At 39.5% G+C, this 23957-nt stretch overlaps 1 protein-coding gene across 4 annotated transcripts in view; it reads right to left on the bottom strand.

Moving 5' to 3' along the window:
* Positions 1-23957, bottom strand: part of LOC122564877 (disabled homolog 2-interacting protein-like) — a 699362-nt gene that overhangs the window by 503731 nt on the left and 171674 nt on the right. The window contains exon 1 of one of the 4 annotated variants that reach the window (XM_043720278.2): positions 9756-9981. The exons of the other annotated variants lie outside the window; for them this stretch is intronic. The gene's annotated coding sequence lies outside the window, so the exon portion shown is untranslated. Of the gene's footprint in view, positions 1-9755; positions 9982-23957 lie in introns of those variants that run through there. 4 annotated transcript variants of the gene reach the window in all.

The following is a 23957-nucleotide window of genomic DNA, read 5'->3' as shown; positions in this document are numbered from 1 at the left end:
GTAAAATAGGGACAAACTGAATGTTCTCCAATTATTAAGATCTAACATTTCCAGTAATTTAATATAAAATGTTGCCTTGACAAATGTGTTTCATTATATAGTATTTTTCTCAACCTCTGGGTGTCCCAAAGCTCAGCATGTCACAGTCATTCACAGGCTTTCACGGTGCTTTTGTAGTCACTGCTGTAATAGGAGAAATGTGACAACCAATTCACATACAACAGGCTTCAAAAGCAGTAAGGTGATAATGATCAGCTTTTTAAAGAAGTGATGTTGATGGAGTGATAAATATTTGCCAAGATGACAGGGTTAATTCCCTTGCTCTTTTTCAAAATCATGTCATGGAATCTTTGACCTTGTACATTCTGCACTCCACTGACAAACCTGTTTTTTTTTTACACAGTAAGTTACCACTGCTCATTGAGGTTGCACAGCTTGCTACTGCTCCTCTCCTTCCTACAACCAAATGGCCCGGGTCAACACTCATTGAGTCTTTTGATTTTCCAAAGCAGAATAATTTTTTTGCAGGAATCCAAACTTTGTGATGCTAATTTATGCAAATACTTGTAGTGTCCCATGAAATATTGCTTTAGATTGTAAATATGAAACCAATCCTACCATCGCATCTCAAAATGGATTTGGGGTTGTCATGTCATTACCAAAAGCAAATTTTAATAAGTCCCCCACCTTACTAAATCAAAAACTGTGATTTTTACTCTCTCACCCTGCTTAGCAGAAATGTTATTCTTAATTGGAACAGTAGTGAAGTGCTATAATCATTTGCAGCGTTCCCATTTCAAAATGAAAAACAAAGACAATCAACTGGTGCCAGCCTTGCATTTAGCAGTCCAATTAACAGAAGCCTTAGAAGTCACAAATGCCTAGTAGTAGTTATTTCCAGATACAAGTTCTATGCACTACTATAGAGCTTTGCACAATTTTGCTAAAAGCAATATGAAAGAAACCTTGCTCTACTGGAAGTCATCTTGGACTGTTTTGTGTTCGAACAGCATATGATTTGAATCATAGAATCCTTATGGTGTGGAAACGGGCCATTTGGCCCGTTGAATCCATATCAGCCCTCCGAACAGCATCCACTCAGACCCATCCCCCTACCTTATCCCTGTAACTCTTTATTTCCCATGGCTAACCACTTAGCCTGCACATCCCTGGGCACTAGGGGGCAATTTAGCATGGCCAATCCACCTAACCTGCCATCTTTGGACTGTGGGAGGAAACCAGAACACCTGGACGAAACCCACGTAAACATGGAGAAAGTGTGCAAACTCCACACAGATTTGATAGATGAAACTAATTTTATCAGAATTCTTTGAGTACCTTCAAAAGGAGTTTTCTGATTTCAATTAAAGATAAATGGGATTCCTTATATAAACTATCAGTTTTAAATGAGGGAAACCATTAGTATTGATAACAGGAGAAAATAATATTTTTATGAATGCAATCATGTAAGGTATTTGCAAGCAAACTCTCATTGATGTCCAGGACCTTTTGATGTCCAAAACAAAGCCTCAAACCATAAAGTAAAATTAAGTAGTAATTGTCAAAATAAACCTTTCATAACAGAGGAAACAAAACAGCAACAACCTGGTAATCTTCCATATCATGTAATCAAAATACACACCATTTGGCACTAATATTTTCCTTTTCTGGAACACCTGTCAAAGTATAGAAGCGTAGATCCCATCTTTAAAAGAAAATAGGCTAAATTTTGTAATTTAACACCTGTGATTCTAATTTTACCCATACAGATTATGTCAGGGTCTCATTAACCTTAAAATTAAGGAGGCACCTTATCCGATAACAGAGCATTTCAGAAGATGCATGCTCAGGTGATAAATGGCAATTTAAAAGAATGAATTGAACAGCATTACAATAGTGAACAGAGTGGTCAAACGAAACTGGATGATGATGATGGGTATCTTTTAAAACATATACATGACTTAGACAACCACATACAGTCTACAGTATCTCAGTTTGCCAATTACATAACAAATTAAACCAAAGATTTGGTTAAAAGGTAGCAATGATAAATAGAGCTTTAACATCTACTTCTTTGACTTCACAGTTGTATAAAAGAATGTGTATTACCTATAATAATGTGCTTAAGGTCCCCCAAAGAGTCTAAGAAGACTGAAACACATGGGATAGTAGGTAATTTATTGGCATCAATTAATATTGGTTAACAGACAGAAAACAGAGAGTAGCAATAAATAGGATATTTTCACACTGGCAGGCTGTGACACGTGGGGTACTGCAAAGATCAGTACTAGGGCCTCGCTGTTCACAATATATACCAATGCCTTAGGCACAGGGTCCAAATGCAAGATTTCCAAATTTGCTGTCGATATAAAGCTAAGTTGAAATGTGAGTTGTGAGGTAGATTTGGGTAGGCTTAGTGAATGAGCAATAACAGGGCAGATCAATTATGATGTGGACAAATGTTAGGCCATCCACTTCAGTAGGAGAATCAGATGCACAGTGTATTTCTTAAATGGTAAGAGATTGGGAAGTGTAAACATACAAAAGGACCTAGGTGTCCATGTCAATAATTCACTGAAGGCTAATATGCAGTTGCAGTGAGCTATTAGGAAAGGTAATGGAATGTTAGCCTTTATCACAAGAAGATTTGATTATAAGTGTATTGAGGTCATACTTTTATTGTATTGGAGCGTGATTAGACTGCACTCAGAGTAGTGCGTGCATTTTGGTCTCCTCAAAGGAAAGAAATTATTGCCATAGATGAAGCGCAACAAAGGTTCACCACACTTAGTATTATAGAACTTCAATATTGCTTAAAGAGATGATGCTGAAGTTTTTCCTTACGCATTCTTCAGAAAATGCTAGATTGCCAAATTTCAAAATGATCACAAAAGGTAATGCTACAGGAGAAATCTCTGCTGACTGGTTGACATGTTGACTAAATTGGCCATGGTATTATCATGGAGAAAGCAATAGAAAGCTATCAGCTCACCAAGCTCCTCGCAATTCAACAAAGGAGAAAGGCTTGAACATGTCCCATTTGTCTGTGGGGAATGAGATCTCTTCAAATAAACATGTCACTATTAACAAGTATACATATGAACTAGAGTGATCACCTTAAATTATATTTTCGTATTGATGTTAGCACAACCAGAATTGTTCAGCAAGTGCTGCTTAATCATGAGATCACTTCCAAAGTCGAACTTTCATTTTGCATTTGGAAGCTGAGAATAGTTGAATATAGTCTGTATTCTGCTTGTTACAAATAACCAATTTGATATTTGACTCAACAAATCAGTGGGATATGCAGCCCAACTACCTGAAAAAACACAGGTATCAAAAATTCATTTGCTGAAATTCACCTTTGAATTGAAGCAGTCAAATATATTCCCTTTCTTTGACATGCTAATTGAGAAACCTGCTAATGGGTTCTCTGCTGTTGTGTACCGCAAGCCTATCTTCATCATACCAGTCAATACAGATATTAGGATTCATGTAGCTACACAGCTTTAACATTGATCTTATAAGAAATCTGTTCAAAAGGGCCTTGGCCATTTGCACACCTTGCAAGCTTGACATAAATATGATTTGGAGCTTGCCTTCATGATAACATCGATCCGGTTGAAGTCATCATCTGCTGCGAATTGTGCATACACTCAAATGGTCTGAAGACCGCCACTTGCACAGCTGAAAAGTGCCCAAACTATCTCAAATTATCTTGGAAAAGCAAACTCTCTCAAATATCATGACTCAGTAGATAAAGCGCAAGAAATCAAGTCTCACTATTCCTGGAATTGTTACCAAAAAGACAATTTGATTAATCATTGACTTGCCCAATTTTACGTGCCTGTCTAAATTCAGATTAAAAAATGAAGCTCACCAACTCTTGCCATAAAACAAGAAAATAACTATTTATTGTAATCAAACACTTCTTTCAAGCAATGGTAAAACTATAAAAGTTAAATTGCTAATTTATCAATGTTAAACTTAAATCGCTACCCCTTCTTAGAATTCCCATGTACATACAAACAAACAATGAGACGTGACAAGGTAGAGATTCGAAAGAGCACAACTGAGTGAGGGGGTCTTTTGACACACAATGATCAAGTGAACAGGCAAGAGGGGTTCAATAGAGCGCAAACCAATGGAAAGGGTTTGAGAGAGCGATGAAGCGAAAGGGGGTCAAGAGAGCACAAGAAAATACGGCATTTGACAGAGACAGCGAGGTGTGGTTCAAGAGTGAGCACAAGGGGAATTCGAGGGGGAGCGAGGGGGCGGTTCAAGATGGGGGAGTTCGAGAGACAGAACAAGGGCAAGTTTGAGAGAGAGTGAGGAGGGGTTAGAAAGACTGAAAGCTGGGGGGGGGGGTGGTTCGAGAAAGAGAGTCAGCTAGGTGGGGGTGTTTGAGAGAGAGAAAGAACCAGGGGCAGGGTTCGAGAGCATGAACTGGGCAGGGGTGGCTGGGGGGGGGGGGGGGGGGGGGGGGGGTACCAGAGACCGTGAGATAGAGCGATAGCGAGAGCACAAGAGGTGGCTCGAGAGAGAGAGAGAGAGAGAGAGTGTGAGTGGGTTAGTTAGAATGAGAGCAGGGGGAAATCGAGGGGTGGAAATCAAGGCGGGGTGGTCAAGAGAGAGCGAGAGGGCAAATCAAGAGAGCACAAGTGATGGGGCCACTCTAGAAAGAGACAGGGGATTCAAGAGTGAGCAAGGGGGGTTTCAAGCAGCAAGGGAAATTTAAGAGAGTGGGGGTTTCAAGAGAATGTGAGTGAGCAAGAATGCAAGTTCAAGTGAGTGAGAGAGGGGTGTTGAGCGAGTAAGAGCGCCATATGTTTTATTTTTACAGTGTGGATATTTCTGCTGTATTGACCACACACAAGACTGCAGCCACATGCCCAGGAACCAACCAAGTGATTGATAGCACAATGAGCTGTCCTGAGACCACAACAACTGATTCCAACTGAAATGCCAATCAACAGACTCTCTCAGGGCAAAACTGTTCTGAACACACAAAGGTGATGCCATTCTATCTAGAATTTTCCTAAAATGCTTGAATAAGGCCATACCATAGATATAACTCACAATTTATCCTAGCAACGTGTTCTTAAAATTGTTAACATCCTCTTACAGTTTACTTGGTTTAAAGCAGTATCATTTCCCATTTTAATGATCTTTATACAAGTTAAACAAGTTATTTCAAAGCACTACTATGCAGTGGCTTACAAGAGGAATATTTCCTGCAAGGAGGATGTTGCTATCAAGCCAAAAGATATCTCGTCTAACACAGAATTACCACATAAATTTCAGTGCCAATGTAATACCAGGCACATGGGCATATATCGTAGTATTGACTGATGAATCAAACAGCATGTTCTTTGGGTTGTTCATAATAGACAAAGTGCTGACTGCACTATACCAGTTCAACATTTGCAAAACGTAAGGCTAAATACCTACTATTAGATGATTTTATGATTGTTCATCAAATGCAGCCAATCTAGACAGCACAACAGCTACACTAACAACCAATTTAAAATAATCAGTCAAGTATTGCTGAAAAAAGCAAAGATAAGTCAGGCTATCAAAGCTTTTATGTTGCACACAATAATAATGCAAAATTTCAAAGGAAACAATATTTATGATTTAAGGGAATACTTTTGTCCAGCAAGTGAACTCTGATCAGTCAAAGCACTGTCATAGAAAATGCACAAGAGAATAATTGTCTCCATGCCAAAGATACAACACCTAGACATTATTTTCCCTTTTTGCAGAGCCTAAATTGCAGATAAATAACTCATGTAGCATGTGACATTCAGTGTCTGTGCAATGCAAGGTATGTAGACCATATGCCCTAGTGACTTCTATAAAATGATTCAGATAAAACAGTACATCCCTTAAATTGTTTGCAATAGGCAAAGGACAGACTAGCTTCACTAGTCTATGCTTGAAAAGTTCTGATCATAATGTCTAACATTAAAGATGCTTCCTCAATTGGACAGCATTTGCTAGATAATCTGGCATACACCAGGAATTATACTAACAACCAACCTAAAGTTCGTCAGTTGGGTTCACAATCATTTACACATAATGATTGTGTAATCTACATTTGTGGGGAATTTGTCTACTGCAGGAGAAAGGAATACGCCTAAGTATTACATTTTTTTATATTAAAAGGATCTGAGGGACAATACTGCCCTTATTTTCCATAGCAATGTCTTGAATTTTTGGGAAAAGCAGTTGCCATACCACACTGTGATACATCCGGATTGAATGCTTTCTATGGTGCATCTATATAAAAAAAATCTAATTGCCTTTATGGACATGCTGAATTTCTTTAGCCCCCAAGGAAATAGAAGCTTTCTTGACCGTAGTCTCCATGTGGATGGACCAGGATAGATTGTTGGTGATTGTCAACCCCAGGAACTTGATGCTCTCGACCATATTCACCTCAGCACCACTGACGCAAATCAGGGTATGCCCTCCACTCTACTTGCTGAAATCAATGATCAGCCATTTTACTCACATTGATGAACAGATTGTTATCTTTTCATCATGCTGCTAACCACTCAATATCCTTCCTATACTCTGCTTTGTTGTTGAGATCCGAGCTGCAACGGCGGTGTCATCAGCAAACTTGTAAATGGAGTTGGTGCAAACTTTGGCCACACGGTTGAGAGTATATAAGGAGTACAGGAAGAGGCAGAGTATCTGGTCTTGTGAGGCACAAATGTTGAGGATTATCACCTGTCTTTATTGACTGCTGTCTATAGGATAGAAAGTTGAGAGTCCAGTTACAGAGTGGGGAGCAAAGACCTAGGTCCCAGAGTTTGGAAAAGAATTTGTCTTGAATTGAAGGTGACGCTGTAGTCAATATGTAGGAGCCTGACATAAGTTTCCTTGTTGTCCAGATGTTCCAAGGATGAATGTAGGGCCAGGGAGATGGCATCTGCCATGGGCCCGTTGCACTGGTAGGGGAATTGCAAGGGATAAAGGCAATCTGGGAGGCTGACGTTGATGTGAGCCAATGACCAACCTCTCGAAGCATTTCATAATTACGGATGTCAGTCACCAGGCGGTGGTAATTCAGGCATGCTGAATGATTTGTCTTTGGTACTAAGATGATGGTGATCTTCTTAAAGCAAGTGAAGACGTCAGGTCGTCATAAAGAGGTTGAAGAAGTCTGCGAATACTCCCACTAGCTGGTCCGCTAAGGATCTGCGTGCACAGCTGGGGACTCTATCCAAGCCAGTCGCTTTCTGTGGGTTCACTCTCAAGGCGGCCAATCTAGCATCTGCGGTTGTGACCAAGGCTATGGGTGCATTGGAGGCTGTTGGGAAAGGTGACATCCTTTCACTGCCCTTCTGTTCAAAGCAAGCATAGAATGAATTGAGCTTATCAGGTAGGGGTGTACAGTGACTCTGCTCAACTTCATTTTGTAACCCATTGTGTTAAATAAGCCTTGCAACAAACAACAGGTGTCCATGTGGTTACTTTGGTGCTTCCTCTTAGCATCCCTGATGACCTTGCAAAGGTCATGCTTGGATTCCTGTATAGATCAGGGCTGCCCAACTTGAACACCTCAGATCTGGACTTCAGTACAGAGTAGATCTCCTGGTTTATCAATGGCTTCCGGTTTATGTATATATGTATTTATAATTCAATTTGGGGATTCAAGACAAATCTTAATGAAATCTGAAAATGAACTGTAGCAAAGTATCAAGTCATTTAAAATCAATGATTAGATGAATATGAATGTGTACTTGGTTCATAACATTACAAATTACAGGACGAGAAATTAGGTCATTCAGGCCATCGTGTCTGCTCCACCTCCCAATCGTGGCTGATAATTTTCTCATAACCATTCTCCCACTTTCTTCCAGTAGCCTTTGATCCCTTTGATACTCAGGAACCTATCTATCTCAGTCTTAAATATACTCAAGGATCTGGCCTTTACAGCCTTCTATGGCAATGGATTCCTAGTTCTGAAGTCAAATATGTAATGATACATATTGGAGCCACAATTATAACCTGAGAGATGTTGAATGCTGTTGTGTGACTTCTTTGTCCACCCAGTCCAACACTGGTACCTCCACATCATGGTAGCCAACATGAGTCACTGCCCTTAGGAGTATAAAAGAAAACTTAGGGAAATAGAGAAACTGGAAGTGAAAAGGGAATAAGAGTGAACAATTTCATGTTGTTTTCAATTTTCTGACAAGTACATTGAAACAAGATGCAGGATCGACACAATCCAAAGTACTACGGCTAGCTATTATATTATCTCTTGTACATTAGTTTAGATGGCAGGATAGGCTTTCTTTTTACCAGATTAAATTTAATACAAATGAAAATATATGGTTTCTCTTGCTGTCAGTCAGAGAATGCCAATTTATAAACACATATCTTCATTTGAATATGTCTTGATGGTTATTTTTCCTCAAAATTTCTTCACTGAAGGATTTGAATTTTATGAAACAGGCATGCAAATGATTAGTTATGCAAAGCAAATTATATTGTACAGCTTATATTGTACAGATTCTCAACATTAGAACCATTATATGAATGCTAATTTTAAATGATTTGCTTTAAATCACACAAGTATAAGTGTCATATATACATGGAACAACCATTGCCATTTTTTTGTTTCTCAGCAAATTAAAATGTCACAGTATCTAGGACCAGAAGGAAAGCACTACAGAATGGCAGGATGTAGGTCTATGTAGTCAATTCTCATTGAACACCCATGACATTTGGGTAGTCCTAAAGAGAGAAATCTAGAGATCACATGAACACCTGTCACCCTTTCACATCTTCCAGTATTACAGAGGCCTCACATTCTGCTTTCCATCTTTAAGAACAGAGAATAATGAAAATAAATTGCAACATAAATTTACAATCATGTACGTCTGATTTTCAATTTGCTTCAGTTTTTGAATATTAAGCACTTAGAAATATTTTAGAAATGAGTTTTGTATTTCCAGCTGAGAGGGTGTCCAAATCAGCCACAAGTGCAGATAATAATGATTTCAAAACAATTAAAACTATGCTGCCCTAGAAAGCTCACTTTGTTTATACATAACATTGAAACCAAGGCTTATTCATATTCATAACTTTAAGCCATTAAATATCTGCCTGCCCATGGTCTAGTAATTCGGCATATTTATCCAATAAACAGCTAAACTGCACAATTCAGGAAGGTTCGAGTTGAATTGCAGTTGATTCATTATCATTGGCCTCAGTGATTCATAATTAGTTTTGGCAGAGGAAGTGGCAACAGGATTCTCACTTTTAATTGCCATACAAGAACCTCTGATGCAGGGTTACGGAGGTTGGGTTAAGAGAAATAAATAACAAATAACAAATAATATCTTGTAAATGGTGTTAAGACCAGTCATAAATGAAAAATAATCAACAGAATGCTCAGAGTGACAATCAACACGCAAACCTATATAGAAAATAAATTAAATCAGGAGGTTTTAATCTTGATTTCGTTCACAGCAGTAAGTTGTAAATGATCACCAGTATTTCCAAATAGATTCAAACAGGATTTGTAAAAGAAATACACTATGGGAATTAAAGAAACATAGAAAATAATTTTACTGGCTGTTAATGAACATGCCAAACCTTAAGCAGCAAAATAAAACAGAATCTTAGGGCACTTCCTGTAAGTAAATTAGTACGAAAAGCAATACATCCACTTTACAAATCCACAAACGAGAACACCTTTGATTTAGAGCTATTTATCTGAATTAAGATCCTACCTTTTAACTGCTGATTAACTAGGCATGAACCGATGACTAAAAGGATGTTAGATTTCCTTCTTCATCTGAGGCCAAATGCAACAAGTTATCCTTTCGCAATTTCCCTCCTTCAGTTTCAGTTGGGCATTTCAAAGAACTCCAAAGAAAAAGCATATAAATAAATCACAACAAGCAGAAATTGTACTCAACAGGTAAAACTTGAGGAAAGTGCTTTAAGTTTAGAAACTTGGAAGTTAAACCAGGAGTTACTGCAATCTCTTCAGCCGAAAGCCTGCTCAGCCAGCTGCACACTGGCTGCAACCCCCTACAGCAGATGGTGTTCACACATTCTCTACAAGCTGAATTCCTATGTGACAGCCAATCAGCAAGGGCTTTTCAAGAGACTGCACTCAATAGCCCAGCGTCTTACAGACAACATTACAGCTTTTACCAAAACAAGATGAATAAGCTGTCGACAATGGGAAAGCATACAGACTGAAAGCTATTCCAGACAGAGAGTGGGATGTGCTTTTAAAATGGAGAATACATAAAAGATTAAGCACAAAAGAATATTGCAACATACAAATAAATTATTAGTATGTGAAAAATCTTCAAGCAAGCAACACGCTAAAAGTATCATTTAATTTGCATATAATGCAGAATGCAAATTTTTTTAGTATTAATCGATCTCAAGTAAACTGGTAAAAATTCTCAAACACAAATCAAATATGATAACATAACTGTTAACAAGCATAGCATCCATTTTTAAATTTTTGTACAAATAAATCAGATAATCAACTTCAAGTGAGCATATCCCATGTGTATTTGTTGGTGCTAACTCAAAGAATAAATTGTACCCAAAAATATGTACTATAGCCAAAAATCAACATTTTAATTTATTTTTGAAATATAAAAATCAAAGTCCAAACTGAATTTGAAGCAATTGTGTTTTGTCATCATTAAGCATTTTGTACTCTGAGAATTCAATAGATTTCATCCAACCCACATCCCGCATTTCTCTCCTCACCCCTGCCCTCTCAAAACAACCAGAGGGTCTATTGGTCCATACTTTCCACCTTACTAACCTTCACATCCAAAAGATCCAAACTACCATTTCCACCACCAGACACATATCCCCTTCCGCTTCCTTGTCAGTGTTCCACAGGGACCATTCCTTCCAGGACACTGTGGTCCACTCCTCCACACCCAACATCTCCCCACACTCCCTTTTTGGAACAGCTTGTCATGGAGCCCAAAAAGGAGCAGGCTATTCTGGACCTAGTGCTATGTAATGAACCAGACTTTATAAAAAATCTTAAAGTAAGGGAACACTTAGGAAGCAGCGATCATAATATGGTAGAGTTCAGTCTGCAGTTTGAAAGAGAGAAGGCAAAATCGGATGTAATGGTGTTACAGTTAAATAAAGGTAACTATGAGGGCATGAGAGAGGAACTGACGAAAATAGACTGGAAGCAGAGCCTAGCAGGGAAGACAGTAGAGCAAAAATGGCGGGAGTTTGTGGGTAAAATTGAGGACACTGTACAGAGGTTCATCCCCAAGAAGAGAAAGATTATCCGGGGAGGGCTTAGACAGCCATGGCTGACAAAGGAAGTCAGGAAATCTATCAGAAAAAGAGAGAGCCTATAAAGTGGCCAAGAGCACTGGGAAATCAGAAGATTGGGAAGGCTACAAAAACAAACAGAGGATAACTAAGAGAGAAATAAGGAAGGAGGGGATCAAATATGAAGGTAGGCTAGCCAGTAATATTAGAAATGATAGTAAAAGTTTCTTTCAATACATAAGAAACAAATGACAGGCAAGAGTAGACATTGGGCCACTTCAAACTGATGCTGGAAGCCTAGTGATGGGAGATAAGGAAATAGCAGGAGAACTTAATAAGTACTTTGCGTCAGTCTTCACAGTGGAAGACATGAGTAATATCCCAACAATTAAAGGGAGTCAGGGGGCTGAGTTGAGTATGGTTGCCATTACAAAAGAAAAAGTGTTAGAAAAGCTAAAAGGTCTTAAAATTGATAAATCTCCTGGCCCTGATGCGTTACATCCTAGAGTTCTGAGGGAGGTGGCTGAGGAAATAGCAGAGGCATTGGTTGAGATCTTTCAAAAGTCACTGGAGTCCGGGAAAGTCCCAGATGATTGGAAGATCGCTGTTGTAACCCCCTTGTTCAAGAAAGGATCAAGGCAAAAGATGGAAAATTATAGGCTAATTAGCCTAACCTCGGTTGTTGGTAAAATTCTAGAATCCATCATTAAGGATGAGGTTTCTAAATTCTTGGAAGAGCAGGGTCGGATTAGAACAAGTCAACATGGATTTAGTAAGGGGAGGGTCGTGCCTGACAAACCTGTTGGAGTTCTTTGAAGAGGTGACAAGGGAAACCCAGTGGATGTGGTCTATCTAGTCTTCCAGAAGGCCTTTGATAAGGTGCCACATGGGAGGCTGCTGAGCAAGGTGAGGGCCCATGGTGTTCAAGGTGAGCTACTGGCATGGATAGAGGATTGGCTGTATGACAGGAGGCAGAGAGTTGGGATAAAAGGTTATTTTTCGGAATGGCAGCCGGTGACAAGTGGTGGCCCGCAGCTGTTCACATTATATATTAATGATCTGGATGAAGAGACTGGGGGCATTCTAGCAAAGTTTGCCGATGATACAAAGTTAGGTGGACAGCCAGGTAGTACTGAGGAAGTGGGGAGGCTGCAGAAGGATATAGACAGTTTGGAGGAGTGGTCCAGGAAATGATTGATGGAATTCAATGTGAGCAAATGCGAGGTCTTGCACTTTGGGAAAAAGAATAGAAGCATGGATTACTTTCTAAACGGTAAGAAAATTCGTAAAGCCAAAGTACAGAGGGATCTGGGAGTGCTAGTTGAGGATTCTCCAAAGGTAAACATGCAGGTTGAGTCCGTGATTAAGAAAGCGAATGCAATATTGTCAATTATCTCAAGGGGGTTGGAATATAAAAGCACTGTTGTGTTACTGAGACTTTATAAAGCTCTGGTTAGGCCACATTTGGAGTACTGTGTCCAGTTTTGGTCCCCACACTTCAGGAAGGACATACTGGCACTGGGGCGTGTCCAGCAGAGATTCACACGGATGATCCCTGGAATGGTAGGTCTAACATACGAGGAACGGCTGAGGATCCTGGAATTGTATTCATTGGAGTTTAGAACATTAAAGGGAGATCTAATAGAAACTTAAAAGATAATACATGGCTTGGAAAGGGTGGACGCTAGGAAATTGTTTCCGTTAGGCGAGGAGACTAGGACCCGTGGACACAGCCTTAGAATTAGAGGGGGTAAATTCAGAACAGAAATGCAGAGACATTTCTTCAGCCAGAGAGTGGTGGGCCTGTGGAATTCATTGCCACAGAGTACAGTGGAGGCTGGGACGCTAAATTGATAAATTCTTGATGTCACAAGGAATTAAGGGCTACGGGGAGAATGCGGGTAAGTGGAGTTGAAATGCCCATCAGCCATGATTGAATGGCGGAGTGGACTCGATGGGCCGAATGGCCTTACTTCCGCTCCTATGTCTTATGGTCTTATGGTCCCACAGCATCTTCCTATGTAACCACAGAAGATGCAACATTTGCCAGTTTGCTTCCTCCCTCCTCACTATCCAAACAAAGCAGCAATATACCTGCAATTCATTCAATCTAGTCAACTGTATGCAGTGCTAACAATGCAGTCTCCTCTACACTGGGGAAATGAAATGCAGACTGAGGGACTGCTTTGCGGAACACCTCCATTCTGTATATAAAAATGGCCCCGAGCTTTCAGTTGCCTGCCACTTCAATATACCGCTGTGTGCACACGCCAACATTTCTGTTTCAGGCTCACTGCAGTGCTCCAGCAAGACTCAATTCAAGCTGGACAAAGAACATCTCATCTTCCACTCGGGCACCTTTACAAACTAAAGGACTCAGTATCAAGTTTAACAATTTTAAAACATGAACACCTCCTTCCATATTTATACCCACCCCCACACTCCCAAACTTGTTCTGAAATAGGTTGCATTTAGCACAGCTGAAAGACATTTTTACATCCTCATGGTCCCCAGTATACCCATCTAGCTTCTCTGGTTCCCTAGCTTACTATCAAACAACCCCACTGTATGCTTTTTGATCATCTCTCTTTCTTTTGACTCCTTCACCACCTATCCACTCACTCCTCCCCCCACCTCACATCATAAGCATCAATACCAACTTTTCCTACCTGCTTTCAGTTCTGAAGCAGGGTCACTGAACTCTAAACATTATGGCCAGGCTTACACACGTTTTGGTGGTTTAACAACATTAAGAGCCAACTACAATGGAGGTGATTTCGGTCAGCTTCAGGTACCTATGTTGGTTTCACTTTCAATTTATTTATTTTTTCACTTTAATTTTTGCCTTTTCTCTCGGATTTCCTTTATTTTTGCTTTATGCTATTCCCTTTCTCACCTTTATCCCCTTAAGAAAGCTGATTTAAAAGCCGAAACCTTGGTGTTATAATATTATAAGCTTGTAGTTGCAAGTTTCAGCAACTAGTTGATGTTCATACCAAATCAAGATAGATGGCTTCTCTCTTGCACCAAATTAGAGACAGAAAATGGCAAAACCAACTGCCATTTGCACATTTAAGTCTTGGAACAATGGTTTCAAGTATTTTTTAAAAAGCAATAATTAGCTTTCAAAAGGGCTTTGGAGCAGTACTGTCGGAATTATTAAACAGCTGTTTTCTTTAATCCTAACTACAGACACCCAGTATTTCTTTTGAGAGGGATGGGATCGAGAGATGGAGTTTTCAGTACATTTGCTTCACAATCAGGAATTTCTTCTAACTTGAAAGTTACATTTTAATCAGAAAAGAATTTGCTCCATCGTCTTTACTCACAGAGACTGATAATGCTGAATAACCACTATTTTTGATATCCAGGGCTGTTGTCCATTCGAACTTCAATTAGTTTTTAAAATGATCTACCATCAAGTCCTTGCAGTCTTCTTTATAATGGCCACTACTACTTACTGTGCGCATTTTCCTTCCAGTAAGGTATCACTACCGGGTGTGACAATACGTTCTTGTAAAACAAAACTTAAACATTGGCAATGTGGTACTGATTACTACAGCTTATTGTTATGTATATATATTTGATTCACAGGCACACAGGTGCTGGATTAGTATTAATAAATTTGGTTGGAAAGAGCTGCATGCTTCAAATGGCCCAGCTAAGATGGAGCCTGAGAAATTTATACCCTCGGATCACATGCTATAATCATGACAGATATGTATGTTGACATACTAAGTGTGAGACATAACACTGCATTCAAGCAATACTGAAACGAAACAAAAAACAACAGCCAAGTGTATAAAGACAATCTCCATAGATTTTATTTTGGTATACAGTACAAAGTTCTTCCTTTACATGCCATCAAGTCTTTTCTCTGTACTGTTGCTACTCCCTGAAATTTTCAGGAATTATCTTGCAATAATGACAACCTTGTGTTATATTTTCAATACTGTGAGTGACAATGAGAGAAAACTGACCATATCACTTTCTAGATTATGAACTTCTCTTATGGCTACTCCATACTATTCAAGTCAAAAAATTAGAGCAAAAACAAGAATCATCTTCTCAACTCATCTATTTTACATCAAAGCCTTCCTTAACCTCTAACCGTTTTGCAATTGCAAACCAAGTTTTTCAATTTACCACTGCATAAATTAGAGATACACCTTTCTAAGATTCAGTGAGACTATTGGTTTGTTTTGGTGGGTTTCCTCTGGGTGCTCAGGTTTCCTCCCACAGTCCAAAAATGTGCAGGTTAGGTGAACTGGCCATGCTAAATTGCCTGTAGTGTTAGGTGAAGGGGTAAATGTAGGGGAATGGGTCTGGTGGGTTGCTCTTCGGAGGGTCGGTGTGGGTTGTTAGGCTGAAGGGCCTGTTTCCATACTAAATAATCTAATCTAATCTACTCCACATATTAAAATGGAAATACAGAATTCTTATTTTAATAAATACTCAAATACAAAGCAAAAATATTTTACAGTAGCAATCGATTCACAATTTTTTTAAAAGGGCAATTACTTCTCTGCATAGACGGAAATACATCTGACATAAATTTAAAAATTGCTAAGAGCTACTACACAAAGATACACAACACAGCACCATAGATAATAAATATCTGCAGTAATCGCACCTAACATTCTTACAGATAGCAGTGCATTTTAAGTCCATTACCAAGAACTGTTTAGAGCGGGGATCAAGAAAGTGCACTGATCCTAACCAGTTATTTTAGTAAAGTCATATAGCTAGCCTCAAACTCCAACTAGGATTAGGGAGAGGAAAGACTAGTGTTGGTGAAAAGGTGGGTTGGGTTCAGAGTGATGCCTCTTACAATCTGCATTAGCCACAATACCATTCCAGTTTAATCCGACATGGATACAAAACATCCAACAAAACTGCATCTGTGATTCAACAAAACCATAGTTCATAGGTATCACCTCCAGAAATTAGAGTTTTATAACAGAATTGCAGATTACATAGAGTATCCTTGATGGGCCTTCCTCACTAGTCTTCTCTTCCAACAGACTTACTTTATACTTTTAACTTCAAACATAATCTAAATTTATCCAAATATTTTACTATTCTCGCAAACACAACATTTGGGAGGGTGTGCCCTTTAATTCAACATAAAAAGTAATGTGGTATAATTGCAGTGCAGCACTGGAGATACTTTCCACTGTATACAGTCATTATATTTAGCTTGTTAACCAGCAAAGGCATTTGAGAATTCCATTCACTGCCAAGTTAACTGACATTAATGGAATGTTTTCTAACAAGTGTATTTTTTTTTTCTTTAACGTTTTCATTGCAATGGAGAGCCACTATTTTAAAATTCAAATGTGGAAAATACTCCAATGAAATAAAAATATGAATAAGATTTCACTAGTGTGAGATACAAATGTATCACTAAAAGGTAGCAACTCCTCAATATTGGAAAAAGAGTAGCCAGTCAGCAAACTGCAAAGAAAGCAGCAGGTATAATTATGAAAGATTGCATCTGCTCTTTAATTGCGACCATGCAATCGCAAAAAGGCAAAATATAATAAATTATTCTTTAGTTTTAACTGGTTAGTATTTAAGATAAATTAACACCATTGCAAAGTGATACTAGTTCTTGTAACTTGCATGAAGTTGATGCACCAGCCCAATATGAAAAATAGAAAAAATTATTTTTTAAATCAACACATCATTTCCAAACTGTGGAATCTTTATGTCATGAATGTATCTGCAACAAAATAAAATGTGGTTTATGTACCAGGCTTTCCCCATAACCTTCATACTCTCCTTGAGAGTGACAGGATTGAGGTGTCTACCTGTTAAGAAGATGCCCACTGGCTGCTGTTTATTTATTAACAATACTTCTACAGGCTTCATTCAGAAATCCAATGATAATTGAGTAAAGTGCTAACACATAAATGTAGGCAATGGAGAAATTTAAAGAAAACTTTTGTCTTGCCCTCTTTGAACAGATATTTGAATATTTAATCTAGGCTCTTGTTCTCACGAAATAATCTCCTTCTACCAAGTGGATATCCAAGCTAAACATGCAGTCTTTTAATCCAGGTATTTCAACAGTGAAAACGGCAGGAAACAACAGAGACCACAACCCCCAATGATATTTACCCCTTTAGTACCAGCCTTGGTTGATTCAAGAGGAGCAAAGAACTGGGAAAGAGAGTATGGCACTGAAGATCACTTTCCACATTTATAGATTTGCCAAAAAAAGTGTGAGAGACATTATTTTGGAGCTACACGATTCTATAAGCTCATTGCACATTCTTGCATGGGATCATCCCAATACCGACATAAAATTGCAATCATATACTTCAGTTAATCTTATAGGGCCACTAACTTTTGGAGAAAAATACAATTTCTCTTCCCTAATGTACCAAATCCAATAGCACTGATTAGGTAAATGTAGATTATATTTATATCTGTTTGATCTGATATAATTATCCAACATTTTCTTTCAAAGTGGCTGCACAGACTTCATTAATTTTCTGACATGCATTTCCTGGAAAAAATGAAAAAGATTAACTCTGTCCTTTCATTAGCCAGTTAAGAAAAATGCTGGTAACTTTTACAGATGACATGTATTTTACGTGACACGTATTTCAAGACAGCTATTGAATTTGAATAGAAAGAGACAATATAGGAGTACAAGAACCTCTTTTCTACCGCAACAAGTACTTTGAAGAAAGCTAAAAATCACACAACACCAGGTTATAGTTAAACAGGCTTACTTGGAACCACTAGCTTTTGGAGCGCTGCTCCTTAATCCACCTGGTGTTGTGCGATTTTTAATTTTGTACACCCCAGTCCAATACCTGAACCTCCACATCATTCGAAGGAAGCAGTTTAGTGCTATTTACATATACTATCATCTTGTTTTTCATCCAACTTTTCCATTTCTGTACCTCTTTAATTCAAGGTTAAAGATAGCAGAGGAACATTATTTGAATTTTATGAAACATTTGTGAAATTTGTAAATTCCTGATATTCTGAAACCCAGTTAAATGTAATGTTGGGTAGTAGGACTTTCCAAAGCTTCCGAGTCAGTAAAGGCATGGAGGAGGGCAGGAGTTCACTAAAGCAAATTCTTAGTTGCAATGTCTTTCGTTCCTCCCTCCTTCCTGATCAGTAGACTGACTTTGTTTCCAGCACCCTCACCTCGTGATCTCTCTCCATTCACTTTTCTTCACAATTATTAGTCAGTACATTCCTGCACTAATCTACCATCAGCCCTGTGATCTCTCTTGGTTTCTCCATCCCTGTCAAGTGCTTGAATCACCTCCACCCTCCCAGTGATCTTTCCTGACAAGCCTGTGATCACAAGCCAGAGTACTCTCCCTGACACCCTGCTCCCAATGTGCCAATCCAACTTCAACAACACCACAATCTTTCAATATGTCCACTCCTTTCTACTGTTGGGTCAACTACTCCACATCCACAAATAGAGATCTGTTCATGTGACTGGAGCCTGGTGTGCAGTGGCATATCACAGACATTACTTACTGTTTATGATATTCATATATGTTGAGAGAGTGGGAGGGATGACAAGTAAGTTTGTGGATGACACAAAGATTGGCTGGGTTGGTGACTGAGAGGAGGGAGATGTTATGTTGCAGGAAGATATGAATAGTTCTTGCCTAATACTTTCAAAATTAGCCTTCCTCCAATTTAGAACATCAACTTTTAGGTCTGGTCTATCCTTTGCCATCACTATTTTAAATCTAATAGAATTATGGTCGCTAGCCCCAAAGTGCGCCCCCACTGACACCTCAGTCACCTGCCCTGCCTTATTTTTCAAGAGTAGGTCAAGTTTTGCACCTTCTCTAGTAGGCACGTCCACATACTGAATCAGAAAATTTTCATGTACACACTTAACAAATTCTTCTCCAGCTAAACCCTTAACACTATGGCAGTCCCAGTCTACGTTTGGAAAGTTAAAATCTCCTACCATAATCACCCTATTTTTCTTACAGGTAACAGAGAACTCCTTACAAATCTGTTTTTCAATTTCCCTCTGACTATTAGCGACTCTATAATACAATCCCAATAAGGTGATCTTCCCTTTCTTATTTCTCAGGTCCACCCAATTAATTTCCCTGGATGTCTTTCCAGGAATATCCTCCCACAGTACAGCTGTAATGCTATCCCTTATCAAAAACGCCACTCCCCTTCCTCTCGTGCCTCCCTTTCTGTCCTTCCTGTAGCATTTGTGTCCGGGAATATTAAGCTGCCAGTCCTGTCCATCTCCAAGCCACATTTCTCTAATTGCTGTGATATCCCAGTCCCATGTTCGAAACCATGCCAAGTTCATCTGCTTTCCCTGTGGGCCTTTTGCATTGAAATAAATGCAGTTTAATTTATCAGTCTTACCTTGTTCTCTGCTTTGTTCCTGCCTGGCCTGACTGTTTGACTTGCCTTTGTTCTCAACTGTGCCAGTCTCACATTGATCGCTTTCCTCACTATTTCCATGGGTCCCACCCCCCCACCTTAATAATTTAAATCCTCCTGAGCAGCTCTAACAAATCTCCCTGCCAGTTTATTAGTCGCCTTCCAATTTAGATGCAATCCGTCCTTCTTGTACAGGTCACTTCTACTCCAAAAGAGATTCCAATGATCCAAAAATGTGAATCCTTCTCCCATATACCGCTCCTCGGCCATGCATTCATCTGCTCTATCCTCCTATTCCAAGCCTCAATAGCTCGCAGCACTGGGAGCAATCCAGATATTACTACTCTCGAGGATCTCCTTTTTAAATTCCTGCCTAACTCTTTATATTCTCCCTTCAGGATCTCATCCTTTTCCATTCCTGTATCATTGTACTCATTGGAGCCAATGACCTCCTGCTGGACCCTCTCCCCCTTGAGAACACTCTACACCCTCTCTGAGACATCCTTAATCCTGGCACCAGGGAAGCAACACATCTCTCTGCTTTTTCGCTGCTGGCCACAGAAACGTCTGCCTGTGTCTCGGATTGGAGTCCCCTAAAAAAATTGATCTCTTGGAACCTGACGTACCACTCATTGCATTAGAGCCAGTCTCAATGCCAGAAACTTGGCTGTTAGTGCTACATTCCCCTGAGAATCTATATCCCCTACATTTTCCAAAACAGCATACTTGTTTGAAATGGGGTTAGCCACAGAAGACTCCTGCACTACCTGCCTACCTCTCTTACCTTTCCCCGAGTTAACCCAACTATGTGACTGTATCTGCGACTTTGCTCCCTTCGTATAACTGCCATCCATCACACCCCCTTGGTCTTGTAAATTCCTCATTGCCTCTGTCACTCCAACCAATCCATTCGATCCGATAGAATTCGTAACCAACGGCATTTATTGCAGATAAAATCCTCAGTAACACGCAAACTCTCCCTAAACTCTCACATCTGGCAAGAAGAGCATATCACACTATTAAGGGCCATTTTTGCTTCTTCCAATCTACCGACCCAGAAAATAGCACTGTCTTGTTCCTCAACAAAACAATGTTCCAGGCTAACTTAATACTTATGGCTTATGTTTTTAAGTTTAATTCAAGAGACATATCTCAATAAAATATATAATCAAGAAAGAACCCACTCTATTTGCTATTGCAGACTTACAGCAAGGCCCCAAGGCCACAATTAAAACTATTCACTTCTCTGTCTCTATGCTGTGACCTCTTTCAAACAGGTTCTGCTAGGATCAGTTGTGATTTTTACTGTTTGTTAATTTTCCCAGACACACTCCAATGACAAGCGATAAACAAATTCAACAGCAAAGGCAGTAACTGCGCAGGTTCAGCAGGTTCACAGCTGTGTCAGTTAGCAGTGTGGGTTCTTTCTCTCTCTTTCTCCTGCACAGACCTCACCATGTGCTGCCTTTGTCTGTTCCTCTCCCTTTTAAAAGTGCAGTTGTTTTGATTTTTTTTCCTCCAAAGTTCCTAAACAATGCAACAGCGTATAAAACAGTAATTGCTGCTCCTGGAGTTCAAGGAAATCACCTGCAACACCTAAAATACCTCAAAAATGGAGCAGCCTGTTACAGCCAGAAATTTTTCCCGACCTCCAACTTGGCTGAAGATATAAGCAGGAGTGTCAGGGGCTCTGACCATTCAGGAGCTCTGACCATTCAGAAGCTGTCTCCGTGCAAGCTGGGTCAGTGTCATACACTGTGCATGTGTTAAAAAAAAGGGTGACTTAATGATGGGATACTGGCCTTCTGGTTATTTCAGTAATATATTTTTGGCAGTCCAAAAGGCCTACAATGCTTAATTCTATATTACAATTCTATAATACCTTGTTAATATGTATAGAGATCCTCCCTCAAAATTCCAAGTCTGACCACTTGCTTCCCAATACCCTCATGATCTTTCACAATCCCCACCCTTGTTCAACCACACTCCTAGACAAGCCCTCAACACCTTTCTGCTGCCTCCCCCATCCTCTTCCCAATCAACCAATCATGTTTCCCAGCTGCCAGGGAAAATATCCCAATTGCCCTTGGTTACATTTGGTATAGACCAGATCAAGCTCCCTCAAACTATATTAAGATGACAGTTTAGACCCTTACATTTTTGTATTTTAACAGCAAGTGTAAGGCAATGTGTCCTGAATACAATTCATTTGATCAAACTACCAGACTTAGAACAAATCATACTTTATTTATACCATACATTTAAAGTACAGACAAAATTTTTTAAAAAGACTTAACTGTAATTCTATCAAACTGCTTAACAAAATAACATATATTAACTACTCACAGACTGTTACAATACAGTAACATCCCATAAACACACCCTTGGCAAAGACAAATTCAGTAAAATAGATTTTCTGCAAATCACGTTTTCTCGCAATGCCACATACACAATGTTCAAATTGAATGGCTGTAACAATGAGCTCCATCTAAACAGTCTGGCATTTTTATCCTTAAATTTCTCCACAAACCTCAGTGGGTTATAATCAGTGCATATGAATGTCCCAGATGTGTTACTGGTTACATAAACATTGAAATGTTGTAATGCCAACGCTAAGTTCAAAGTCTCCTTCAACTGTCGAACATTTCTGCTGATGCATGTGCTATTTCCTGAAAAATTACCCAACAGGTCTTTCTATTTTCTCGTCGTCTTCGCACAGCACCGACACCCACATCACTTGCATTGATAGCCACCTTGAATGGCTTTGCATAATTAGGTGTGACTAGACTGGGGCAGTGGTTAACACAGCTTTCAGGCTGTCAAATGCCTTCTCACAGTCACTGTCCACTGAAACCTCTTTCCTTTATTTAGCAATTCACTGAGTAGAGCAGTCACACTGCTAAAAATTGGTTAGAATATTCAATAAAATCTACTCAATCTCAGAAACCGTAGTACTGCTCTTTTTGTTGATGGTATGGGAACCTCTCCAATTACCTTTGTTTTTGCATCCCATAGGGCCATTTGTCCAATAATATGGTCCAGGAAGGTGACTTGGGCTTTGGCAAATACGCTTTTAGCCAGGTTTACCACTAAGCCTGCCTTCTGAAGTCGATCGGACAAGTCTGATAAATGTTGCAAATGTTCCTTCCATGTCTGACTGAAAATGACCAGGTCATCTATGCATATGACACAGTTGGGTAATCCAGCAATGACCTTATTGGTTAGTCTCTGTAATGCAGCTGGTGCATTTTTTCACACCAAATGGCATGGCTTTAAACTGATAAAGTCCATTTGGCGTTACGAAAGCCAAAATTGTCTTCGCTCTTTTGGACAAAGGCACCTGCCAGTATCCTCTGAGCAAGTCCAACTCCAAAATATAAGTTGCTTGTCCCACCTTCTTAACACAGTTTACAAACACAGAATCGGATATGCATCAATCTTTGTAACTGCATTGATTTTTCAATAGTTCACACATAACTGTTGGGTACCATCTGGTTTTGGTACCCATTACTATGGGTGAGCTCCAGTCATTGTAACTCACTTTGATTAAGGCATTTGATAAGGTTCCCCACAGTAGGCTGTTGTACAAAATACGCAGGCATGGAATTGAGGGTGATTTAGCAGTTTGGATTAGAAATTGGCTAGCTGAAAGACGACAGAGGGTAGTGGTTGATGGGAAATACTCATCCTGGAGTTCAGTTACCAGTGGTGTATTGCAAGGATCTGTTCTGGGTCCACTGCTGTTCGTCATTTTCATAAATGACCTGGATGAGGGCATAGAAAGTAGGTCAGCAAATTTGCGGATGATACTATGGTCGGTAGAGTTGTGGATAGTAACGAAGAATGTTGTAGGTTATAGAGGGTCATAGATAAGCTGAAGAGCTGGGCTGAGAGATGGCAAATGGAGTTTAATGCGGAAAAGTGTGAGCAGATTCACTTTGGAAGGAATAACAGGAATGCAGTGTACTGGGCTAATGGTAAGATTCTTGGTAGTGTAGATGAGCAGAGAGTTCTCGGTGTCCAGGTACATAGATCCTTGAAAGTTGCCACCCAAGTTGATAGGGTTGTTAAGAAGGCATACGGTGTGTTAGCTTTTATTGGGAAAGGGATTGAGTTTTGGAACCATGAGGTCATGTTGCAGCTGTATAAAACTCTGGTGTGGCCACACTTCGAGTATTGCGTACAGTTCTGGTTACCACATTATAGGAAGGATGTGGAAGCTTAGGAAAGGGTTCACAGGAGATTTATTTGGATGTTGCCTG

This window comes from Chiloscyllium plagiosum, unplaced genomic scaffold (assembly GCF_037043375.1).
Source record: "Chiloscyllium plagiosum isolate Xiang-an unplaced genomic scaffold, Cpla_swu_hap1 HiC_scaffold_21, whole genome shotgun sequence".
Classification (NCBI taxonomy): Eukaryota; Metazoa; Chordata; class Chondrichthyes; order Orectolobiformes; family Hemiscylliidae; genus Chiloscyllium; species Chiloscyllium plagiosum.
This window is presented reverse-complemented; position numbering and strand designations above follow the sequence as displayed.